At 48.2% G+C, this 7,491-nt stretch overlaps 1 long non-coding RNA gene across 1 annotated transcript; it reads right to left on the bottom strand.

The window, feature by feature from the left end:
• Positions 1–3,950: 3,950 nt before the first annotated feature.
• On the bottom strand, positions 3,951–6,709 carry LOC120921773. The gene is made up of 2 exons (XR_005744967.1): positions 6,487–6,709; positions 3,951–4,009 (listed from the first exon to the last, which is right to left on the bottom strand). It is a non-coding gene; the product is annotated as an uncharacterized LOC120921773 (long non-coding RNA).
• Positions 6,710–7,491: the final 782 nt, after the last annotated feature.

The raw sequence follows: 7,491 nt of genomic DNA, 5'->3' as shown, positions 1-7,491 counted from the left end.
TTTTCTCCATAGTGGTCGGGTCTTGTTAAAGGATAGGAACTAGCCAACTCACAGTGAGAAATCTAGTTCCCATCCAGCCAAAGGACCTTTATCCATCCAGCTAAGAATGGTCCTTTATAAGCATAGGAACTAGACGGTTCACAGTGAAAGAGCTAGTTCCTATCCTGTGAAAGGACCTTTTTCTCTATAGTGGTCAGGTCCTGTATAGGTATAGGAACTAGCCAACTCACACTGAGAGAGCTAGTTCCTATCCAGCGAAAGGACCTTTTAGCCCCCTAGTGGTCAGGTCCTGTTAAAGGATAGGAACTAGCCAACTCACAGTGAGAGAGCTAGTTCCTATCCAGCGAAGGGACCTTTTAGCCCCCTAGTGGTCAGGTCCTGTTAAAGGATAGGAACTAGCCAACTCACAGTGAGAGAGCTAGTTCCTATCCTGGGAAAGGACCTTTTAGCCCCCTAGTGGTCAGGTCCTGTATAGGGATAGGAACCAGCCAACTCGCAGTGAGGGAGCTAGTTCCTATCCAGCTAAAGGACCTTTTTCTCCATAGTGGTCAGGTCCTGTTAAAGGATAGGAACTAGCCAACTCACAGTGAGGTAGCTAGTTCCCATCCAGCTAAAGGACCTTTATCCCTCCAGCCAAGAATAGTCCTTTACAGGGATAGAAACTAGACAGCTTACAGTGAGGGAGCTAGTTTCTATCCTGCGAAAGGACCTTTTTCTCTATAGTGGTCAGGTCCTGTATAGGGATAGGAACTATCCAACTCACACTGAGAGCGCTCATTCTCATCCACTCAAAGGACCTTTATCCGTTCAGCTAACAATTGTCCTTGATAGGGATAGGAACTAGAGGGTTCAAAGTCAGAGAGCTAGTTTCCATCCAGCGAAAAGGCCTATTATCCCTCCAGCCAACAATTGTCCTTTACAGGGATAGGAACCAAATGGTTCACAGTGAGGGAGCTACTTTCTATCCTCCAAAAGGACATTTTTCTCCATAGTGGTCAGGTCCATACAAAGGATAGAAACTAGCCAGCTCACAGTGAGAGGGCTACTTCCCATCCACTCAAAAGGACCTTTATACCTCCAGCCAAGAATGGTCCTTTACAGAGATAGGAACCAGACGGATCACAGTGAGGGAGATAGTTTCTATCCTGTGAAAGGACCTTTTTCTCCATAGTGGTCAGGTCCTATTAAAAGGATAGGAACAAGCCAACTCACAGTGAGAGAGCTAGTTCCTATGCACTCAAAAGGACCGTTATCCCTCCAGCTCAAGAATGGTTCTTGATAGGGATAGGAACCAGACGGTTCACAGTGAGGGAGCTAGTTTTATTGCAGCAACTCCAAATGGTACTCAGTAGTGTGTATGGCCCCCACGTCCTTGTATGCATGCCTGACGTCATCAGGGCATACTCCTAATGAGATGACGGATGGTGTCCTGGGGTATTTCCTCCCAGATCTGGACCAGGGTATCACTGAGCAACCTGGTAGTGTCAGATGGACTGAAACATAATGGAATATACAGGAAAAGGATATATCCAATTCACCTGCACCACATCCCTGTATGAAGATATAGGACACAAGAAGAGATGCTCCCGTGGGAGCTGGGATTTTTTAGGTGCAAATAAAAGTGTTGAGAGAAAAAAGTAAAATTACATATTTTATTTTAATTTATTTAAAACGTGAAGACAAAACAAACAACAATGTTAAAATGAACATAGTCTAAGGTTTACAACACTTTGGGGGTGATAATCTCAACATGTTTCGCTGGTAAGTTTAGCTTTTTCAGGGGTTAATAGATGGAACATGAACAACAATACAGTATTAAGGATCATTTCAAGCAGTCCAAATAAGCAATGACAAATTATAGATGTATGAAATACCCATTAACATTTTTTTTAAATAAATAAATATATATATATGTAACAAATATACAGAAAAATAATAATTTTTAAGGTTGATAATGGGTCTCATCGCTGTGCATTAGAGCACAGGATAATCATCCAGATTTCCATTGTTTGTAGGGAAAAATTGATTAGCAACCAATCACATTGATTTAAAGCGGTTGTAAACCGCATAAACTTTTTTTTTTTCAAACCTGCAAGGCAAAAGGCATAATCAGCTTGTATACACCGCACAGCATGGTTACCCATTTTCAAAAGTAATGAAGAGCTAAGCATATCCATCTGGAGGGGCCATTTTCCCAAGTGCAGGAGATATTGTGTGTGTGTGACTGCTCCGTGTACTCTTACATTGAGACAACATCAACATGACTTACACGGCTTCCCCACCTATCAGAAATGCCAATGGGGCGACTTCCTGATATATTCCTCCCACCCTGCGTATGACGCTGTGTCGTGACGCAGACCTGATAAAAATTCCCTGGTTGCCTCCCAGACAAGGAGATTGCATGTAAGGGCAAAGGTGGCGCAAATGTCCCAATGGACATGCGCCCGCATTCTTGACACCAAGAAAAACTACCCAAGAATTGAAATACGGCAGAATCGCCTACAAAAGTACTAGAGAGAGGGTCCACAGTTTTGGTGGATCCACCTCCCATAAACAGGAAAACAAAGCTTATTAACTGGTAAACCCCCATCTAGGATTTAAGAATGTCCTAGAGGTGTTCTATTGGATTTAGGACAAGCAAGTGTGGGGGGCCATTCAATGGTATCAATTCCTTCATCCTCCAGGAACTGGCCGCATACTCTCGCCACATGTGGCCAGGCATTGTCATGCATCAGGAGGAACGCAGGACCCACTGCACCAGCGTAGGGTCTGACAATGGGTCCAAGGATTTCATCCCGTTACCCAATGTCAGTCAGGGTGCCATTGTCTAGCCTGTAGAGGTCTAGAACAAAAGGACTTTCTGCAGCCCTGTCCAGCTCTCCTAGAATCTCTTCCTTGCTCTCGAGACTGTGCTGAGAGACACTGCAAACCTTCTGTCAAGTCAATGGGACGTGTTGATGTGCCATCCTGGAGGACTTGGACTGCCTGTGCAACCTCTATAGAGTCCAGGTATGGCCTCATGCTACCAGTAGTGACACTGACCCCAGCCAAATGCAAAACTAGTGACAAACAGTCAGAAAAGATGAGTAGGGAAACAAATGTCAATAGCCTCCACCTGTAAGGCCTCATGCACACAGGGCATCAGAAAAAATGAGCTGCAGAGCCACTTCTAAAGCCAGGAAAAAGCAGCTGTAAAAACTTGCTTTTAGTAGCTTTTTCCATTTGCGTTATTGCATGTTTGGCCACGTCGCTTTTAGCAGCGTTTTTTCTGCCTCCATTCAAAATCAATGGTTCGCTATGGGAACCTATTGATTTGAATGGAAGGCGCACTGCAAGTCGGATCAGGATCCACGCCAAAATGGGAAAAAAAGTGGCGTGGGGGTCCCCCCCAGGTTCCAAACCAGGCCCTTGGGGTCTGGAATGGAATTTGAGGGTAGCCCCATGCCGAAAAAACGGCGTACCAAACTCTTATCCGAGCATGCAGCCCGGCAGGTGAGGAAAAGGGAGGGGACGAGCGAGCGGCCCCAACCCCCCCTGGACCATAACAGGCCACACCCCCTCAACATGGGGGGTGTGGGTGCTTTGGGGCAGGGGGGCCCCACCCCAAGGCACCGTGCCCCCATGTTGATGAGGACAAGGGCCTCTTCCCGACAACCCTGGCCGGTGGTTGTGGGTGTCTGCGGGCAGGGGGCTCATCACCCCAGATCCCGGACCCCCCTCCCTATGGGTATGGGGTACATTGTACCCCTACCCATTCACCCCATAAAAGGCAGTGTATGTAAATAAGGACAGGAAACGTTTTGAAAAGTTTATTAAAAATCTTCATCCGGTCTTCTCCCCTCTTCCTCCGACGCTATCCCCGGTCTTTGCAGCTTATTATATAGCCATTAGAGGCGAGGCCTCCAGGTGACGTCATCAGGAAGCACCGTCCCCTTATGTCACAGACGGTTCAATTTTTTATTCTCATCTGCCACTGTAGCTGAAGTTTACTTCCTCCACATCAGCTCCCCTGCCAAAAATAAAAGGTAAGGATCAGTTGTATACAGCTACAGACACCACCACCACCACCCCATATACAGCTAGACACCATCCCCCCTCTATATACAGCTACAGACACTATCCCCCCATATATACAGCTACGGGGGGGGGGAGAGAGGTATACAGGGAGAGAGAGAGAGGGGTATACAGGGAGAGAGAGAGAGGGGTATACAGGGGGAGAGAGAGAGGGGTATACAGGGGGAGAGAGAGAGGGGTATACAGGGGGAGAGAGAGAGAGAGGGGTATACAGGGGGAGAGAGAGAGAGAGAGAGGGGTATACAGGGGGAGAGAGAGAGAGAGAGAGAGGGGTATACAGGGGGAGAGAGAGAGAGAGAGGGGTATACAGGGGGAGGGAGAGAGAGAGAGAGAGAGAGGGGTATACAGGGGGAGAGAGAGAGGGGTATACAGGGGGAGAGAGAGAGAGAGGGGTATACAGGGGGAGAGAGAGAGAGAGGGGTATACAGGGGGAGAGAGAGAGAGAGAGAGAGGGGTATACAGGGGGAGAGAGAGAGAGGGGTATACAGGGGGAGAGAGAGAGAGAGAGGGGTATACAGGGGGAGAGAGAGAGAGAGAGAGGGGTATACAGGGGGAGAGAGAGAGAGGTATACAGGGGGAGAGAGAGGTATACAGGGAGAGAGAGAGAGGGGTATACAGGGAGAGAGAGAGAGGGTATACAGGGGGAGAGAGAGAGGGGTATACAGGGGGAGAGAGAGAGGGGTATACAGGGGGAGAGGGGGAGAGAGAGAGGGGTATACAGGGGGAGAGAGGGGTATACAGGGGGAGAGGGGGAGAGAGAGAGAGGGGTATACAGGGAGAGCGAGAGAGAGAGGGGTATACAGGGAGAGCGAGAGAGAGAGAGGGGTATACAGGGAGAGCGAGAGAGAGAGAGGGGTATACAGGGAGAGCGAGAGAGAGAGGGGTATACAGGGAGAGCGAGAGAGAGAGGGGTATACAGGGAGAGCGAGAGAGAGAGGGGTATACAGGGAGAGCGAGAGAGAGGGGTATACAGGGAGAGAGAGAGAGAGAGAGATGGGTATACAGGGAGAGAGAGAGAGAGATGGGTATACAGGGAGAGAGAGAGATGGGTATACAGGGAGAGAGAGAGATGGGTATACAGGGAGAGAGAGAGATGGGTATACAGGGAGAGAGAGAGAGAGGGGGTATACAGGGAGGGAGAGAGATGGGTATACAGGGAGAGAGAGAGATGGGTATACAGGGAGAGAGAGATGGGTATACAGGGAGAGAGAGAGATGGGTATACAGGGAGAGAGAGATGGGTATACAGGGAGAGAGAGAGATGGGTATACAGGGAGAGAGAGAGAGGGGTATACAGGGAGAGAGAGAGATGGGTATACAGGGAGAGAGAGAGATGGGTATACAGGGAGAGAGAGAGAGATGGGTATACAGGGAGAGAGAGAGAGATGGGTATACAGGGAGAGAGAGAGAGATGGGTATACAGGGAGAGAGAGATGGGTATACAAGGAGAGAGAGAGAGATGGGTATACAGGGAGAGAGAGAGATGGGTATACAGGGAGAGAGAGAGATGGGTATACAGGGAGAGAGAGAGATGGGTATACAGGGAGAGAGAGATGGGTATACAGGGAGAGAGAGAGAGAGAGAGATGGGTATACAGGGAGAGAGAGAGATGGGTATACAGGGAGAGAGAGAGATGGGTATACAGGGAGAGAGAGAGATGGGTATACAGGGAGAGAGAGAGAGGGGTATACAGGGAGAGAGAGAGATGGGTATACAGGGAGAGAGAGAGATGGGTATACAGGGAGAGAGAGATGGGTATACAGGGAGAGAGAGAGATGGGTATACAGGGAGAGAGAGAGAGGGGTATACAGGGAGAGAGAGAGATGGGTATACAGAGAGAGAGAGAGATGGGTATACAGGGAGAGAGAGAGAGGGGTATACAGGGAGAGAGAGAGATGGGTATACAGGGAGAGAGAGAGATGGGTATACAGGGAGAGAGAGAGATGGGTATACAGGGAGAGAGAGAGAGGGGTATACAGGGAGAGAGAGAGATGGGTATACAGGGAGAGAGAGAGATGGGTATACAGGGAGAGAGAGAGATGGGTATACAGGGAGAGAGAGAGAGGGGTATACAGGGAGAGAGAGAGAGGGGTATACAGGGAGAGAGAGAGATGGGTATACAGGGAGAGAGAGAGATGGGTATACAGGGAGAGAGAGAGATGGGTATACAGGGAGAGAGAGAGATGGGTATACAGGGAGAGAGAGAGAGGGGTATACAGGGAGAGAGAGAGAGGGTATGGAGAGGATATAATATAAAAGAAGATGGAGGGAGAAACCTTCAGGGTGAAGACGTGTGCTCTGCTCTGTAGCCTCCTATTCACCATCCCCCCCTATATACAGACACCCCCCCCCCCCCCCTATATACAGCTACAGACAGTCCTACTCCTTGGCAGAGAAAAGTCGGTGCACACACCTGTTTAGCAGAGCAGCCGCATAGGTTGGGTTGTGATCACTTCCATATACAACCACAGACACTCCTACTCTTTAGCAGAGATATGAAGCAGAGAAAAGTCTGTTCACACATCTTGTTTAGCAGAGCAGCCGCATGGCTTGTGATCACTTCCTGTACTTCTCTGTACCATGTGACCAAACAGTCACATGATCTGTGACATCACCAGGGTCCTTCTACTGGCCAGGAACTAGCCGCTACCATTGTTGATATCAATGAAAGGAATGGTGCGCTATCATTAATGTCAGTGGGATAATTAATTCCCCATTGTTGGTGTCAGTGGGATAAATAATACCCCAAAGTTAGTGTCAGTGGATGGAATAGTGCCCCAAGGGTCAGATAAAGGCAAGCAAAAGGCCACATTGGCCCCCGGGCCACAGTTTGGGGACCGCTGGTCTATACTAAATAGATTTTACCACTTCTATTAGTGGGGGTGTGGCAGTGTATGGCATTGGAAGAAATCACATCCAGGTACATGTGAATGGACAAGTTGGTGACAAGATACACAGCGGGTCCAACCAAAATGCACAGTGAGACCTATCTAGTAATAGAAGATCCATCCATTGTGGTGAGTGTCATCCATGTGGGGTCCCCTGGAAGTGGTCACGTGTTTATCTGTTACTAATGGCACAGCACCTGATCACCTACCTCTTGTTTTTCATGCAACTAATATTTGAAGGGGACTTTTTGATTCCTTGGACATTAGTTGTGTTTTCTGGTGTTATTCATTTATTTATTCTTTACATGTTGCAAACTGTTTAATAATCTTTATTTATATTTTTGGCAGCGCAGGAGTGGGAGTATTTAGAAGGACACAAGGATCTCTACGAGGACGTCATGATGGACAATCAGCCGCCCCTCACATCACCGGGTAAGAGGAGACTTTATTGTAAAGGAGAGAGCAGTACGGAGGCTCCACCTAGATCCCCCATCATCTGATAAACACATAGAAACAATGGATTCAGTCAG

This window comes from Rana temporaria, assembly GCF_905171775.1.
Source record: "Rana temporaria chromosome 4 unlocalized genomic scaffold, aRanTem1.1 chr4o, whole genome shotgun sequence".
In the NCBI taxonomy this organism is placed as follows: domain Eukaryota; kingdom Metazoa; phylum Chordata; class Amphibia; order Anura; family Ranidae; genus Rana; species Rana temporaria.
This window is presented reverse-complemented; position numbering and strand designations above follow the sequence as displayed.